Source organism: Camellia sinensis, chromosome 7, assembly GCF_055761805.1.
Source record: "Camellia sinensis isolate YWXY chromosome 7, ASM5576180v1, whole genome shotgun sequence".
Lineage (NCBI taxonomy): Eukaryota > Viridiplantae > Streptophyta > Magnoliopsida > Ericales > Theaceae > Camellia > Camellia sinensis.
The window spans coordinates 126090096-126108772 of record NC_138967.1 but is presented as its reverse complement, the minus strand read 5'-3'; positions in this window follow the sequence as shown (position 1 = coordinate 126108772).

The following is an 18677-nucleotide window of genomic DNA, read 5'->3' as shown; positions in this document are numbered from 1 at the left end:
CCCGCTCGAGCGGCAAATCACCCGCTCGAGCGTACTGCAAAAGTACTGGATGGGTGAAATCTCCACTCGACGGACGCTCGACGCCCGCTCGAGCTTGAGACACAAGACTCCGCTCGAGCGCCCAGTCCTCCGCTCGAGCGGATTGTAAAACAGTGCAGAGATACTGGATGCTCGGATTCCACGCTCGAGCGTCTCTTCCCCCGCTCGAGCGGGAGTGCAAAATCTGGAAATTCCAGATTGCACCTCCAAGCTCAAACTCAAGCTTAAAAAGCATAATTTTCAATCCTCTTGGGCTAATTTCTGGAAAAACACTTGTAAACACATGGAATAACATGACTCAAAGCTCAATTGAGAAATCAAAGCCCAAGGGTGTTTAATTCAAACCCAATTTCAAACCATTTTTCAAGAACAATCCTCAAACATGACATGCATGATCTTCAAATAACTTTCAAGCTTCAAAACATGCTCTAATGAGCCAATTGATTCACAAACAAGATGAAAACATGGCCTACACTCAAGACATGGACATGCATGTGACAATTTGCCATGAACTCAACTCAAAATCCAACAATACTAACATGCATGCATGAATTCTAACTCAAATCAACATATAAAGTTATTTCAGGACTCAATCCACTAAATTTGACATGAATCATGTAAGAAGAAGCTCAATTCAAAAACAAGAGGGTAATTACTCTACCTTAGGTCTTGAATTAGAAGACTAGGAGCTCACTTTAGCAATCTACACTTCAATTCTCCAAGTTGTCTAAGCCAATCCCTCAAAGACAAATCAATTCTCTCCCTCTCACCCTCTAAGTCGGCAAAGCAATGCAAGAGCTGGTGAAATGTTTTGATTTAAGTGTATACAAGGCTCAACATGTGTGAGGTAGTGGCCACTAAGTGGTCTAATGGTAATTAAGTCCAAAACTTGCAATCCATCAATATTTAATCATACTAAATCAAATTTCAGATAAATACACCATAAAATCACATAAATCATGATATCGAGAAACATTAATCAATTCCCGGTTCGGCCGCCGATAAGGCCTTCAATTAGCAGTTTAAACATAAAACATGAACAGATCAAATAAACAATCAAACAGATAGAATACAGATTAACATACATATTCAGTCAATTCAGTTCCAGTTTTCAGTCAGTCAGTTCAGTACTTTAATCAGTTCAATTATCAGTCATGATCAGTTCAGTTTAACAGTAATCAATATTTATCGGTAAGCAATGGTGAGGGTTATTACACTCTCCCTTCTCTCTACATTTCCCTACGCCAAATTGAATCAAAACCTTGATTTCTCAAGATCCATTAGAGTTCTGCCATAAGTTCTTCAGCAAAGTTGGTTAACTTTTCGAGGGCTTCGTTGTGTGCAGTGAAGATTGAGTTTCGACACCGTTGATTTTAGGGGTTTCATCTCATTTCTTCTTCAAAACTTGAGGTAGGGATTTTCTTAGAGTTATATATATATATATATTTACAAGATCTATATGATTTTTGAAATTATCTTTCGATAGCTTTGAAAATTGATTGTTGATTCAAGAAGTTGAGCGATTTTGAAAGTGGGTTTGTCTCTTGTTCTTTTAAAATGATTTTATGGGTTTTGATCTTTGTTGATTGAAGAAAATATGATTTTTGGAAAGTTTTCTTTCAAAAGATTTGAGTTGTATAGTTTTGGTGAGAAAACCTAGAATTTGGGAATTTTTTTAAAAGAGACTGAAAATCCATAAATGATATTGTTATATTTATTTTGTGTGTCAAAATAAATGGATATTTGGAAAATTTCTTATTCATATTTATATAAATGATAAATTTCAGGGAATATGTGAATTATTGTTCATTTTTAGAAATTATTGTTTAAAACGTTGAAATAATCTTGAAATGACTAATTGTTGAGAATACTTGAGAAGAGGGAATTGTGTTATTCCTTGGATGATGAATTGGAATAAAAATATTTATATTCTTCTTGTGTTATTGGCATATCAATTCATTTAATTACATTAAACTTTGAAAGTTTATTTGAAAACTTGCATTGAGAAAAGAATGTTGAGAAACAAATTTTTATGGAATAGTTTTGGGGTAAATACGTTGGTAAGTCTTGATAGGTGGTGTTGATGATATTGAATAAGTTGGCTTGAGAGTCCGGGGTAAAAGACTGAAAACCCGAGCGGCTAGGTGTCGAGCCTTCCGGTTAATACCGGCAAAAATGACAAATTGGTAGTACTTGTATAATCTACTTGCAGACACCGACCTAGGGATTACCAGAGTCATATTTACCGTTCTTGAAATGAATTGTTAAGTTTTGAAGAATTGAAATTGCATGACATCATTGAGCATGATGGTTTTCAAAGAGGAAGATATGATTTTCTTTCAAAAGGACATAGCATGGCATGTGCATTTCATCTCTTGAGACTTGTATAAAATGTATATACTTTGTTAACGAATTCTTATTGGGCTTTATGCTCACCCTACGGGATTGCTAGGCAGGAAAAGATGTGGTGATGCCGCCTAACTAAAGGGGAGGAAATATGTGTTGAGAGTACAAGAATCTCATTTTGCTGTGACTCTGTGTGTAAGCCAAGGGTTGTATGTGTGTGGGTTTGAATAACCATTTTGTGTAACCAAGCTCAAGCCTTGGAAACTTGTAAACCCTTGGAGGTATTTATTTGTTTATTTACTTCTTGTTGGATTAATGTATTGTTGCATGAAGAACTATTGTATCATGTAATGTAAGTTTGGAGATTTATATTTGGTTTTCTTTGAAAGAGCCATGATTATTGTATTATCATTTGGGTTAGAAATTTGGGGCGTTACACACTAGACTAAAATGTAAGTTCTATAGAACAGCTATTAGACCAGCGATGTATATAGGATAGAGTGTTGGGCAACCAAGAAACAGCATGTCGATAAGATAAGTGTTGCTGAGATGAGGATGCTAAAGTGGATATGTGGCAAAACTAGACAAGACAAAATTAAGAATGAGTGTATTCGGGAATGGGTAGGAATAGCACCGATAGAAGATAAGTTGAGAGAGAATTGATTGAGATGGTTTGGTCATATTCAACGGAGACCAATAGAGGCAGTAGTGAAGAGATGCGATATAGTGACAATAGATGGAAGTGTTAGGGGACGGGGTAGGCGTAGATTAACGTTGGCTAGTGTTGTAAATAGAGATATGAACCTACTTAATTTGACTAACGAAATGGCTTTTGATAGAGCCGTGTGGAGAAGGAGGATTCATGTAGTCAACCCCATTTGATGGGACTTAAGACTTGGCTTGGTTTGGTTTGGTTTGGTTTATAGTATCTCCAAGATTCATTGCCTCAAGGTGGATCCCAATATCAAGAATCCAAGATAAATAATTTTTTCCAGAAATGTCAAGAATTGAGAATTTCAATTTTGAAAGATTTGACATATTTATGTACTCAGCAAAATCAAAATAAAATATTTAGTATCACGTGAAAACAAAAAACTTATTTATATTTATCTCAATCGCTCAGTAACTTTTACTTCTCAGCTTGCTAGAATCTTCTGCTGATAATGCGTTATAAAATTAAAGCAAAAGAAGAGAAAATGAGAGCTAAAGAGAATACTAAAAAATTAGAATAAAGAGAGTAAATATTACTTCTCATTCAATCTTATGCATACCAAAACATCTAGTAAACATTTGCTTATATAGACAAAATTTTGGTAGATACAACCTATGAATTTGGAGGAGTTGGTGGAGATAGGAGATTAGTGAAGCAAAATGGTAAGGTTGGAGAAGTTGTTGAGGTTGGAGAGGTAAGTAAATTAATACAACCTTATTTGGCAAACATTTTGGAGCTAAATAATCATAAAAAGACAAAATTAACTATAAAAGTCAATAAGACAAAATATTACTTTTTATCTATAATTATTACATTTTTTTCTTACAAAAGTCAAAAAAATCTCAAAATAAAAACTAAACAAGACTAAAAAGGTCAGACTAAAAAAATCTCAATACAAAAAAAGTGACTAGAAAAGCCAATCTCAAACGAATCCTAAATTCTATTATTATGTTTCATTAATATCTACTTCTTATCTTGAATCAAAATAATATATTTTTAATGACTATCTAAATATGTTACAACACAAATCAATTTTTTAGTTTTTGACGTTTAGCTAAAAGTTTGTATGAGTGGATTGCGACCTCACTTTTCTGTAAAAATCAATAAATGTCATGTCTAGACAAGCAATAAATGTACTTATATCACTATCCATCACTTCTCACTTGGATTAAAAAAAAAAAAAAAAAAAGAAGTATAGTTATGTCACTAAAAATCGGTTACAGAATCATAAAAATATATAATATTTTAATTATTAAAATGTATAAATTTTATTATTAATTTATAATTTTTTTATTTTTATACTGTATTATTATTATTTTTTTAAAAAAAATTATATTTCAATATAAGATTTTTTAGAAAACAAAAAAAATTGCAATACAAGTCGAACGATTAAAAATAAAAATAAAAAATTATAAAAAAAAGTGATCATTGTAATAAATAAATTATTAATTTTTTTATTTTCTTTCAATTTAAACTATTTGTTTATTATCGTTAACTAAAAATGATTATAAAAAAAATATTTTAATTATTAAACTTAAGTTCCGTTTGGTAAGATGGTTAGGACTAATTAATCTCACTAAAAGACAAAATAAGTCAAAAAAATCAATAAGATAAAATTTCGTATCCAAACCATAACAAAAATAGATTAATGGTTTAAATTGAAATTAAATTAAAAAATTAAGATTTAAATTGATAAAATTAAAAAAATATTTATTTATTTGAAGGGAGCTTTTTTGATAAATCCATTTTCTAAGAGTTTTATTCCATCCAATCCATATTCTTTTTGACTATTCCATTAGGTCCAATTTGAGATAAGAAGACCAAAATATCCTTTTCATCTACTTATGTTCCATTTAGTTCACATTATTTTCTTATGTTTTAATAAATCCTATGGGTGACATAATTACCAAAATACCCTTAATGTGAATGTTCACACCGTCAATATAAATGTTTATATAGTCAATGTGTAGGGGCCCGGCTCATGTCGATCCTCGTGGGTGCCGGAAAAATTCGAGTCGGGCCGGGCCGGCCCACAAGCCAAAAAAATAGGGCCGACCCAGCCCGTTGATAATATGAATATTCACATTGACAAGTTAACATTCACATTGATAGGAGTGTAAAATTGGCCTGCGGCCCGTGGGCGGCCCGAAACCAGCCCGTCGCCAGGGGCGAGCCTGGGCCGGCCCGTTCACAATATGAATATTCACATTGACATATTAACATTAACATTAACATTGACAAGAGTGTAAAATTGGCCCATGACCCGTGGGCAGCCCGAAGCCCGGGCCCGGGCCCGGCCCGGCCCGTTGACAATATGAATATTCACATTGACATGTTAACATTCACATTGATAGGAGTGTAAAATTAGCCCGCGGCCTGTGGCCGGCCCGAAACCTACCTGCGGCTCGTGGGCTGCCCTGGGCGGGCCGGGCCCGACCCGTTGATAATGCAAATATTCACATTGACATGTTAACATTCACATTGATAAGAGTATAAAATTAGCCCACGCCCCGTGGCTGCCCGAAACTAGCCCACGGCCCGTGGGCGGCCCGGGACGGGCTCGACCCGGCCTGTTGACAATGTGAATATTCACATTGACATGTTAACATTCACATTGATAAGAGTGTAAAATTGACCCGCGTCCCATGGGCGGCCCGGGGCGAGCCCGGTCTGGCCCGTTGACAATGTGAATATTCACATTAACATATTAACATTCACATTGATAGGAGTGTAAAATTGCCCGTGGCCCGTGGGCGGCCCGAAGCCCGCCCGCTGCCCAGGGCGGGCCCGACCCGGCTCGTTGACAATGTGAATATTCACATTGACATATTAACATTAACATTGATAAGAGTGTAAAATTAGCCCGTGACCCGTGGGCAGCCCGAAGCCCGGCCCTGGGCCGACGCGAGCCCAGTCCATTGACAACGTGAATATTCACATTGACATGTTAACATTCACTTTGATAAGAGTGTAACATTAGCTCGTGCCCCGTGGCTGCCCGAAACACGCCCACGGCCCGTGGGCAGCCCGAGGCCGGCCCGGCCCGGCTTGTTGACAATGTGAATATTCACATTGATAAGAGTGTAAAATTGACTCGCGTCCCATGGGCGGCCCGAAGCCCGTGGGCGGCCCGGGGTGGCCCGGGTTTGGGTCTGGGCCTACCCCGGGCCGCTGGCGAGCTTCGGGCAGCGGACAAGTTTTACACTCCTATCAATGTTAATGTTAACATCTCAATGTGAATATTCACATTGTCACGAGTCGGGCCAAGCCCGCCTCGGGCAGCGATCGGGCTTCGGGCCGCCCACGGGCTGCGGGCCAATTTTACACTCCTATCAATGTGAATATTAACATGTCAATGTGAATATTCACATTGCCAACGGGCCGGGCCCGCCCTGGCCCGAGGTCGGGCTTCGGGCTGCCCACGGGTCACGGGCCAATTGTACACTCTTATCAATGTAAATGTTAACATGTCAATGTGAATATTCACATTGTCAACAGGCCGAGCCGGGCCCGTCCCGAGCCGCCCCTGGGCCGTGGACGGGTTTTGGGCAGCCATGGGACGCGGGCTAATTTTACATTCCTATCAATGTGCATGTTAACATGTCAATGTGAATATTCACATTGTCACGGGTCGGACCAAGCCCGCCTCTGGCTGCGGTCGAGCTTCGGGCCGCCCACGGGCTGCGGGCCAATTTTACACTCTTATCAATGTAAATGTTAACATGTCAATGTGAATATTCACATTGTCAACGGGCCGGGCCGGGCCCGCCCCGGGCCGCGGGCGGTGTAACAACCCTCATACTGTTTACCGACTTATGACTGATTGATTACCGATAACCATCGATTACCGTTAAACTGAATTGATTATGACTGATAATTGAACTGATTAAAGTACTGAACTGACTGACTGAAATTGGAAACCAAATTGATTGAGTATATGTTAGTTAAATTGCATTCTATCTGTTTGACTGTATGATTATCTGTTCATGCTTATATGTTTATACTGCTAATTGAAGGCCTTATCGGCGGCCGAATTAGAAACCGATTGATGTTCTATGACCCTCGTAATTAATGTGATTTTATGGTGTATTTACCTGAAAACTGATTGGGTATGATTAAATTAGATTAAAATAAGCTAATTAAAGAGTTTGACGTAATTACACTTTTGCCATCTAGTGGGGCCTTTGTTTACTCATATTTGAAGCCTTGTGTATGCTTTATCAAAACATTTCATCAGCCATTTCTTCTTGTTCTAGCCGAATTTAGAGAGAGAGGAAGTGAGAGTCTTGAGTTCACTTGTAGAATTGTTTGGAAATTGAAGAAATTGTTAAGGAGATTGCATATTTGAGCTCCCTTCTTGAACTACAAGACTAAAGGTAGCTCCATTGTCTTCTTGTTCATGTTTTAAGTTGATTCTTGCATGGTTCATGTCATATTGATGGAGTGTAGAGCCAAAACATGGTTTAGATGTTGAATTGTGGCTTAATTGTTGCATGCATGTCCATCTTTTGGTCATACTCCATGAGTTCATCTTGTTTTTGAAGGTTTGAGCTCTTTTGAAACAGCATTAAAGCTTTGAAAATGATTTAAGATCATGCATGTTTGCATGTTCTCCATGTTCTTGGAAAATGGTTTGAAATTGGATTTGAATTAAACACCCTTGGGCTTTGATTTCTCAAATTGAGCTTTGAACCATGTTATTCTATGTGTTTATAAATGTTTTCTGGAAATTCAGCCCAAGAGGATCGGTTTTGATGCATTTAAACTTGAGTTTGAGCTTGGAGGTGCAATCTGGGTTTTCCAGATTTCGCACTTCCGCTCGAGCGGGGAAGTTCCGCTCGAGCGTGGAATCCGAGCATCCAGCATCTCTCTGCACTATTTTACAGTCCGCTCGAGCGGAGGATCGGGCGCTCGAGCGGAGTCTTGTCTCAAGCTCGAGCGGGCGTCGAGCGGAGATTTCACCCATCCAGTACTTTTACAGTACGCTCGAGCGTGTACCTTTATTGCATGACCGCTCGAGCGGGGAAACCTGCGCTCGAGCGGGACTCTGTTTTTCTGAAAATGCTTTTAAGTGTGCCTCCTTGCATCCTCATCCCATCCTAGGCATTCTTAGGCCTAGTTTAAAACATCTTATTGAGGATATAGAGGTAGAACACACCGAGGCATTAGGGATTTAGTTGTTATATTTCCCGACTGCGTAGCTTAGTGTGTTCAATCTGTTAACTGTGTAGGGTTGGCGACTGGGGAGACACGCTCTAGCATACCGTAGCCCAAACTCAGTGAGTAACAATTGTGTAAAGATATGTTCAACTGATATCTTTTGAATACTGAACTGAACTGTTTACTGAACTGGTATTACTGAATGAATGTATGTCCTTTATTTCTGAACTGTACTGTGGCATCCTTAGTACCTACTGTTTACTGTTACTGTTACTGTTACAGAGATCTCTGTCGGTTCCCTCGTGGAGCCACTACTGTTTACTGACTGATGGCCATCATTATTGTTCGGTCTTTTAAGACCTACTGTTACTGTTATGCTAATGGATGTACCACATATGACTGTTTGCTGTACTGAACAACTGAAATACTGATTGAATTGAACTGTTTTCATTACTGTAAGGACATTCATTCTAAACCCCTTTACGCTTTATGTTATTCACTGGGCTTTAGCTCACTGTTTATATATATATGTAGGTGCTCAGCCACCAGATCGGAGCTAGGAGCGTGGGTTAGACTCCAGTTTTGTCAAGCCAGCCTTTGTGCCTCACTGCGAGGTTCCGAGTTGCCATGCTATGGCTTTGGGGTGTTTTGTTTGTTTTCCCCCGTCTGTCTCCATACTGTTTGGATTACTGTATAGACTATCAGTTGCTAACTGTACTGTTATCAAGGGATTAGGTCCCTGTACTGTGTGACTGTAAATTTTGTATAGACTGTACTGTTTGTATATGTATGAATGCATGAAAAATCTTTTTGGCATGCAGACCGTCGCAGCTCATAGGACATTGTTTAATTACTGTTTTGGCTTCCGCCAGGCCCTGTACTCTGTTTTACTGTATTACTGTTCAGCAGGCCTTCGGTAATCTCGGATTACTGGCCGGTTACGGTGCTAAACCCATAGGGCCGGGTTTGGGTCGTGACAGGCGGGCTTTTGGCCGTCCATGGGCCGCGGGCCAATTTTATACTCTTATCAATGTGAATGTTAACATGTCAATGTGAATATTCACATTGTCAACGGGCCGGACCGGGCCCGCCCCGGGCCGCCCATGGACCGCGGGCGGGTTTCGCGCCGCCACGGGACGGGGGCCAATTTTACACTCCTATTAATATGAATGTTAACATGTTAATGTGAATATTCACATTGTCAACGGGCCGGGCCGGGCCGGACCAAGTCGGGCCCGCCCTGGGCTGCTGTCTAGTTTTATACTCTTATCAATGTAAATGTTAACATGTCAATGTGAACATTCACATTGTCAACAGGCCAGGCCGGGCCCGCCCACGGGCCGTGGGCGGGTTTCGGACAGTTACGAGGCGCGGGCTAATTTTACACTCTTATCAATGTGAATGTTAATATGTCAATGTGAATATTCACATTGTCAACGGGCCGGGCCGGGCCCGCCCCAGGCTGCGGGCAGGCTTTTGGCTGCCTATGGGCCGCAACCCAATTTTATACTCTTATCAATGTGAATGTTAACATGTCAATGTGAATATTCACATTGTCAATGGGCCGGATCGGGCTCGCCCCGGGCCGCCCATGGGCCGCGGGCGGGTTTCGCGCCACCACGGGACGGGGGCCAATTTTACACTCCTATTAATGTGAATTTTAACATGTCAATGTGAATATTCACATTGTCAACGAGCCGGGCCCGCCCTGGCTCGCGGGCGGATTTCGGGCCGCCCACAGGCCAATTTGCATTCCTACAAATGTGAATTTTAAAATATGAATGTTCAGATCATTAAATTGTTAATCGTTGAAAAAATATTTATAAGGGTATCAAAATTAAATATAAGGGCATAAGTGTCCAAGAAAATAGTGTAAATCAAGAAAATGGACTTTATGGAATAAAACTATACATACATGGGACTAAATGGGTTAAAAAATTCCTTCATGGACTTCTTGGGTTAAAACACTTCTAAATTGGACTTATCAATAAAAATCCCTTATTTGAATGCAATGGTTAAACTTTGGGATTTTGTTTATAATTTTTTTCAGAAAAAAAAGGCTTATTTTAAGTTTAAATCTAAACTTGAGAGAACTTAAGAGACCTGTGAGACCCATCACAGATCCTGTTTCAATGATTCAAATAATTTATTTTATAAGACTCGCTGTGTATATTATTCATGGATTACAAATATATTTTCAAAAATATCCCATGAATTGTTTTTGAAGACAATCACAATAAAATAAAATAAAATGTTAAGATTCTTGGAACCAACCTAACTTTTTTCACTGATGGTATACAACATTTCAAATTAAGACAAATTACACTGACCCTCTCTTAATTTCTTTGAAATCACACTGATTCCTTCTTTATTCTTCGAAATATCATTACGTTGTAACAGTTGTGCCCATTTGTTTGTAGACTATCAAAAAAGATTTGAAATAGGTGTAGCAGTTGCGCCCTTCAGGGAGCCTCTATTTGCACACACCACTTCTCCTCTCCTCACACACTTAATGATATTTTTTTATTACATTTTTATCCTAAAATAAAATTACCAAAATATCCCTTTCTTCTCCAACCAAAACCCTAACCCTAACCCTAATACCCAACACAGTGCCTCCCCTCCGGTCATCTCCTTCCTCCCTTCGTCGCCTCCCTCCAGCCTCCTTCTTCTCGAATTGAAGCTCCACCCCACCCCATCGTTCGTCGCTCACTCACCCTCTCCGCCACCCCCGTAACCCCTCACTTCGGGACACAACACCACCGCCGCCGCAGCTTCCACCCTTTCGCGACCCTCAATTCTGCACACAGAGAGAGAGAGAGAGGAGAACCTAGATTTGGGAAGGGATGGGAATGACAGCCCCCTTTTCGCGACCCTCAGCTTCCACCCCGTTGCAGCCCCTTTTCGCGACTGCGAGGGGAGAGAGAGGGAGATCGAGGGGATGGGGTGGGCGTCGCGGTAGTGTCGCCGGTGGGTGGAGGAATGGGTGGGAATGGCGACTGGAAGGGAGGTGGAAACGATGGTGTTGCGTCTCCGCCGGCGAGGTGGTTGCCGGCGAGGTGGTCGCCGGTCTGAAAGGCACACAGTGGTCACCGGTTTGGAAGGTCCGGAAGGTGTGTGGATTGAGGGATAAAATTGGAACAAGAGTGTGTGGAATGAGTATATATTTTATTTTTTATTTTTTTAGGTGTGTGTATTAAGAAAGATGTGCAAATAGAGGATTGAGTGTGTGCAAATAGATGCTCCCCGCCCTTCAGCATAAAAAGATTTGAAATGCCAAAATTACCCTCTCTCTCCTCTCTCTCTCTCTCTCTCTCTCTTTCCTTCCTCACTTTCCACTCAAGGACATAGGCCCAAAACCTTTATATATATATATATATATAATAGTTTAAAAAGATCCGTGCAAAGCACGGACAATTATTGTAGTATGTTTAAATTTTATATTTTGATAATTTTTAAAAAATTAGAATATTGTTCTATGAAATTGAATAGATAAATCATTAGATAAATGAAAGAATTATGTGATATAATATGTATCATTTTTTTATTTGTTATACCCCTAATGATATGAACTCCAATTCTATTACCATATTATTTTGGGTGAATTTGTGAGTCTTTAACATTTCTTCCGAATTTTTAAAAATAAAAAAAATATATGGTGTATAGCTTTTTTCAACAGATAAATATAAAACAAATACTAAAATAATTATCTCATAAAAAAAACTACTAAGATAATTCACTGAACTAATAAAGAAGTAGAAGAAAATACACACACACACACACAGACACACACATATATATATATATATATATATATATATATATATATATGTAAATGACTAATTTTATTAATACATAAATCATACTCACATAACAAATGACTAATTTTATTAAAAAGTAAATCAATAATTTTTGATGATATGAAAAATATTTTTCAATTAATAGTTTTTAATGATATGAGAAACATTTTCCAATAAATAATTTTGATAATTTATTATTGCATAAGAGAATAACTTTTTTCCCTTGAGTATTGTGTTAAATTAAAATTTATAACAACCAATAGTTGTGATTTATAGTGCCTGTTTGGTGCAGCTTAAAAGCTGCTTATTTCAGCTTTCAACTTAATTTAAGCTATTTTGATGTGCTTAGTTTAGCTTAACAATGCAGCTTATAGCTTTTTGTAAGTCAGAAATCAACTTATCCTTTGAGTGGGGCAGGAGATGCTTAATTTATAAGTCAGAAATCAGCTTATGTTCATAGTTATAAATTATAAGCTGTTAAGACGTAAGCTATAAGCACTTTCCTACAGCTCTACCAAACAGGGCCATAGTATTATAGGATCAATTCATTTTAAACATACCTTATGGGTGTACTTATAATTTGTTAAAAAATAAAATATTATATTTTATAATTGACCAAAAATATTTACGTAATTATGAAAAAAACCTGTTTCATAATTGACCAAGAATGTTTAAATAATTATGAAAAAAATTGTTATATAATTGACCAAGAATGTTTACATAATTACAAAAAAAAATCTTCACTCAGCATATAGGCCACCATTAGTAAATTATTCAAAATGAAAGGCAAAATTAAAAAGAAAAAACGAATCTCAAGCAGCTAAGAAATTCTTATATATATAGATATAGGTCTCATCTGAGAAGATTTTTTTTAATTAAAATAATTAAAAAGATAAAATATCAAATTACGTCATTTTTTTTAATTTTATTTTTTTTACATTTTTTGGAAAAAATTAAAAAAATAACTAAAAATAATATATTCTTAAATGGGGCCATATACAAGTATAGATATGAATATTTACACATATCCATCACCACTATTACAAAATCCATAATCAATTCAAACAAATATGATATTGTAATTTTATAAAGGAAAAAAAGGTTCGAGAGAGAGAAAATGGTTACAGAAGATTAGTTCATCCCTCACCACCAGTACAACCTCAACAATATTGAACAGTGGTTGTAGGGGTAGAGGAAATTGTTGTGTCAGTGAACATTGACAGTGGTGGTGGTCTTCTCGGTGGCTATAGCAAAGGCGCTAATATAAAATGTGTTTTCACTTTTTTCTGAACCATAATATTCTCTCATTTAAAATAAATAGAAGGTATTATAGTAATTTTATCATTGTAATTTGCGTCTTTTGCCAAGGGGCAATAGTGTGATTTCAAAGAAACAGGGGGGAGGATACATTGATTTCAAAGAAATTCAAATGCAATTTTCTTCTTAAATTATGAAAATGAATCTCACAAATTTTTCGAGTACTCTCAACAGACATTAAAAAAATGGGCAGGGGAGGTGATTTGAGTGCAAAACACTGCCGTTTCACTTTGGTAAGGTAAATTGTGTCCTAAAATTTTCTTTGAGTAAATCCAAACCTAACTATTAAAAAATTATCTACAATTATCATTTAATTATTTAGATTTACTTTATACACAAATTTTATATTATATAAATTTAATCCTAACCAAATATCATCATTATGAATAGATTTGAGGACCATAAAGTCAGGTCCAGACTTAATCATTTTCTTTAGCTCTCACCCAAATTTCATATGGAGGTGGCTTGCTTCTAGTTCACCATCTACATTGGAGGGTCCAATTCGGTTCATTAGGCTTATTTTTAGATTTTTTTTTAATAATTTGAACTGTTTACATATTAAGATTTGTTAAATATATTATTCCTGTAAAAAATTATATCGATCGGATAACTGAGACTATATATTCGAATCATTTTTTTTATGAACTATTAATTTTTTGACTGTCTATTTTTTTCAAATAAAAATTATTCGAATATATAGTATCCATTATCCGATTGACATAATTTTTTACAAAAATAATACTTAACAAATTTTAAAATATAAATAATTTAAATTATCAAAAAAAATATATATATAATAAGCCAAACTAAATTAGACTGTAACAGTTCTTAACTGTAAACAGTCCAGACCCATTCCATACATGTAGGGTGCGTTTGTTTGGACGGACTGGATAAGGGAGGATTGTAATCCATTGGACTATTAGTCCTGAGATACATTGTCCCGAGACTATTTGGTTGGACTAAATTTGTATCCTATGTTTGTTTAGTCATGTGATTAGATGTCTGGATTGGACTATTTTTAGTTATCCAATGTTTGTTTGGAATATTATGGAGAAGGATAAATGCTCAAATGACTATTTTATCATTTTCAATTATTTACTAAGTAATAGCAATATTAAACATAGCTTTAATATTTTAATTATTTTTAGCTAGATTAAATAAAAATTTGTTTTATTTTATTTTTTGCACAATATTTTAATTATTTTAATTTGTTATTTTCAATTAAATTAAATTAAATTTATAATTTATAATTTATATTTTTTATTTAATATATAATTTTAAATTAACGACAATAAAAAATAAATTTATTTAATATATAAATTAAATTTTCAACAACACTAAAAAAATTTAATTTATAAGGCCATAATTTATAATTTATTATTTTTAAATAAATTTAATTTATATTTTATATTTTTTATTTAATATATAATTTTAAATTAACAACACTAAAAAATAATTTAATTTAATATGTAAATTTAATTTTTTAACAACACTAAAAAAATTTAATTTATAAGGCCATAATTTATAATTTATTATTTTTAATTAAATTTAATTTATAATTTATAATTTATAATTAAATTTTTTTATTTAATATATAATTTTAAATTAACAACACTAAAAAAATAATTTATAAATGTTCAAAAGACTATTTTATCATTTTCTAATTGTTTGCTAAGTAATAGCATGGAGAGTAAAATGGACATTTCACAAAATAATTTCTTAGGATACCAATCCCATGGTTTCTATCCTACCTCCCCTATGCGGTAGGATAATCTCATAGTTGTGGGACTAATAGTCCGAGAGTATCATTAGTCCGATGCAAAAAAAATGAAACAAATAATAAATTATTAATTCGGTGAGACTAATAATCCAATCTCACGTCCTAATCCTTCAAAAACAAACACACCCGTATAGTACTTTTTTATGTCCCCACTTTGTTTGCAATTATTGAAAATCATAAATATTTACCATTCACTTCCCACTGACACAAGTCAAGAAAGCGAAGCAATCTTTTCTTTGGAAAAATGATCTCTAATTTGAAAAGTCTGAAGGTAATGTTTAGTTTAATTTTTAAAATATGAAAAAAAATATATATTAAAAAATATATTTGATTAATAAATTTAAAATATAATTTAAAACTCAATTTTTTCTTCCCTCTCTTTTTTTTATTAATATATCAATCAATCACTTTTTTCTTTTATCATCTTCTCTCACATTCTACACATTATTTAATCAAATTTTCTCTCACACTCAACTATTCAATTAAAAAAAAAAATTTACAAATCATTCTAAAACTATTTTCAAAACTCATAATCAAACAAATTTTTAACTTTTAAAACTCTTCTCCATGACTTATCTTTCAAAATACAATTCAAAACTCATTTTGAAAACTATAAATCAAACGGAGCATTTGTTTAGTTTATAATTTTTTCAAAACTGGTTTCAATCACTTGTTTTTGTCTCTTATCTTCTTATCTCATATCCCACACATCAATCAATTATTTTTTCTCTTTTCTCTCTCATTTTTTTGGATAAATTTATTTCATATCTTAACAAATTCTAAAATATGAATAATTTAAATTATTAAAAAAAAAAACCAAAAATAAATTCAATGAACCAAACTAAACTGGACTGTCCCACTTCTTGACCGGAGACAGTCGAGACCCATTCCAAATATGTATAGTCATTTTTTTATGTCCCCACTTTGTTTGCAATTATTGAAAATCATAAATATTTACCATTCACTTCCCACTTACACGAATCAGGAAAGCGAAGCAATCTTTTCTGTGGAAAAATATCTCTGATTTGAAAAGTCTCCCACTAAAGGTAATGTTTAGTTTTTAAAATATGCAATATATATATATATATATATATATTAAATAAATTTATTTGGTTAATAAATTTAAAATATAATTTAAAACTAAATTTTTTCTTTCTTTTTTTATTAATAAATCAATTAATCACTTTTTTTCTTCTATCCTCTCATTTCACATTTTACACCTCATTCAATCAAATTTTCTCAAAACAATTTTCTCAAAATTTTCTCAAATTTTCAACTAAAAAAAAATTATAAATTATCCCAAAACTATTTTCAAAACTCATATCCGAATAAATTTTTAACTTTCGAAACTTTTCTCAATGTCTTATCTTACGAAATACAACTAAAACTCGTTTCAAAAACTAAGGTCTTGTTTGGTTTGTTTTTGAGAAACAAATTTTGGAGAAATTTTTTTAAAATTTTGTTTGGTTTAGTGATTTTAGAAAAAAAAATTCCAAAATTACTTTCTATCTTGTACACATCAATCAATCACTTTTTTTCTCTCCTCTCTCTTTCTCAATCACTTTTTTGTCTCACACACATCTACTCAACTGCAAAAAAAAAAAAAAAAATATCAAATCATTCCAAACTCACACACTCCAAAACTATTTTCAAAATATACAACCAAACAAACCAAAAAAAATTCTAAACTCTTTTTCCAAATTTTTTTTTTGAAAATTTATTTTCCAGAATCAAACCATACACACCCTAAGGCCTTGGAATACATTATATAAGGTCTCATTTGGGAATAAGTTATTTTAGTAACTTTTTGATTTTTTATGAAAAGATCTGCAAAAAAGTAGAGAGAGTGATGTGACAACTTATAATAACTTTTTAGCTAAAACATGTAGTTGTCAAACAAGGCCTAAGTGTACTTTTTATTTTTTTATCTTTTTTGGGTCACATCACATCTCTACTTTTTTACACATCTTTTCGTAAAAAGTCAAAAGTGCATTTATTTAGATTATCTCAAACAACCCTTTAAATCAAACGGAGCTTTTGTTTAGTTTATAATTTTTTCAAAACTGTTTTCAATCATTTTTTCTATCTCTTATCTTCTTTTCTCGTATCCTACACATTAATCAATCATTTTTTCTCTCTTCTCTCTCATTCTTTTTGGATAAGTTCCCTTGCATATCTCATTTCTCTATACCTTCTTCATACTTCTTTTATTTGTTTTAATTCGGACCCTTCGAACAGTCTACCTTAAAAGCCTCGCAATAAAGGTCAAACGTGTAAAAAAATTAGCTTCATTGGGGATTTAGAGTGGCGGTTGTGCAAGGTGCACAACAACCACTATTGTGCAGCCAAATGGGCCCATTTTTTGGCCCATTTCGATAATCCGAACCGTTCACATTTTAGAATACATGAAGTAGAACATACTTGTAAAAAATCAAGTTAATCAGATATCGTTTACCCATTCATCTACACACATTTGTATTTACAAAAATAAATAACAATTATGATTTAAAGTATTAAAATGAATACAAATGTGAGTGGATGAATGGGTAAACGATATCTAATTAACTTGATTTTTTACAAGTATGCTTTACTTGATGTAATCTAAAATGTAAACGGTTCAGATTATCGATATGGTTTTGGGGCCAATTTAGCTATACAATAGTGGCTATTGTGCACCATCGCACAGCAGCCACGCCAAATCCCTTCACCGGACAACTATAAACATAGGAACAAATCGGATTTTATCTTATAAAATAGATGGTTTAAATTTAATTATATTTACCATTCATTTTATCAAACGAAATCTGATTTATAACTTTCTGATAAAATTAAATTTTTGCATGGATGACCTTTATTACGGGACCTACAAAATAGATGGTTCAGATCATAGGTGCGGGTCCGAATTAAAACACCTATAAGGAGTATGGAGTGGTATAAAGAGATGAGGTATGGAGTGGAGCTTATCCCTTTTCTCTTACATTCTACACATTAATCAATCATTTTTTTCTCTTACATTCATCTATTCAACTATAAAAAAATTACAAATCATCTCAAATTATAACACTACAACAAAATTGCATTTTTCGCAATGCAACAAAATATGTTGCTAAAAGGGAAAATTCGTTGGCAAAGAGTTTTGCTGACACACAAAGCTACGTTGGCAACCCGTAGGCAAAAGTGAGTTGGCAAAAGTTTTTGCCGACGAAATTATCATTGCGTTGGTAAAAGTAATGTCTTTAGCGACGAACATAGTCGTCGCTAAAAGCCTTCATCTATCGTTGGCAATTTACCTTACGTTGGTAAAAGTCATTCAAATATGATAATTGTGTGGCACTTTTCGCGACACAAATTTGCATGGGCAAAAAATATACTTTTACCAACAACATATGCGTCGGCAAAAGTAAACTTTTAGCGACACATTTACGTCGGTAAATGTTGCCATTTGTCGACGATTTGTTTGTCGCTAAAGCTTTACTTTTGGCAACGACAAATTGACATTGGCAAAAAATACACTTCTACCAAC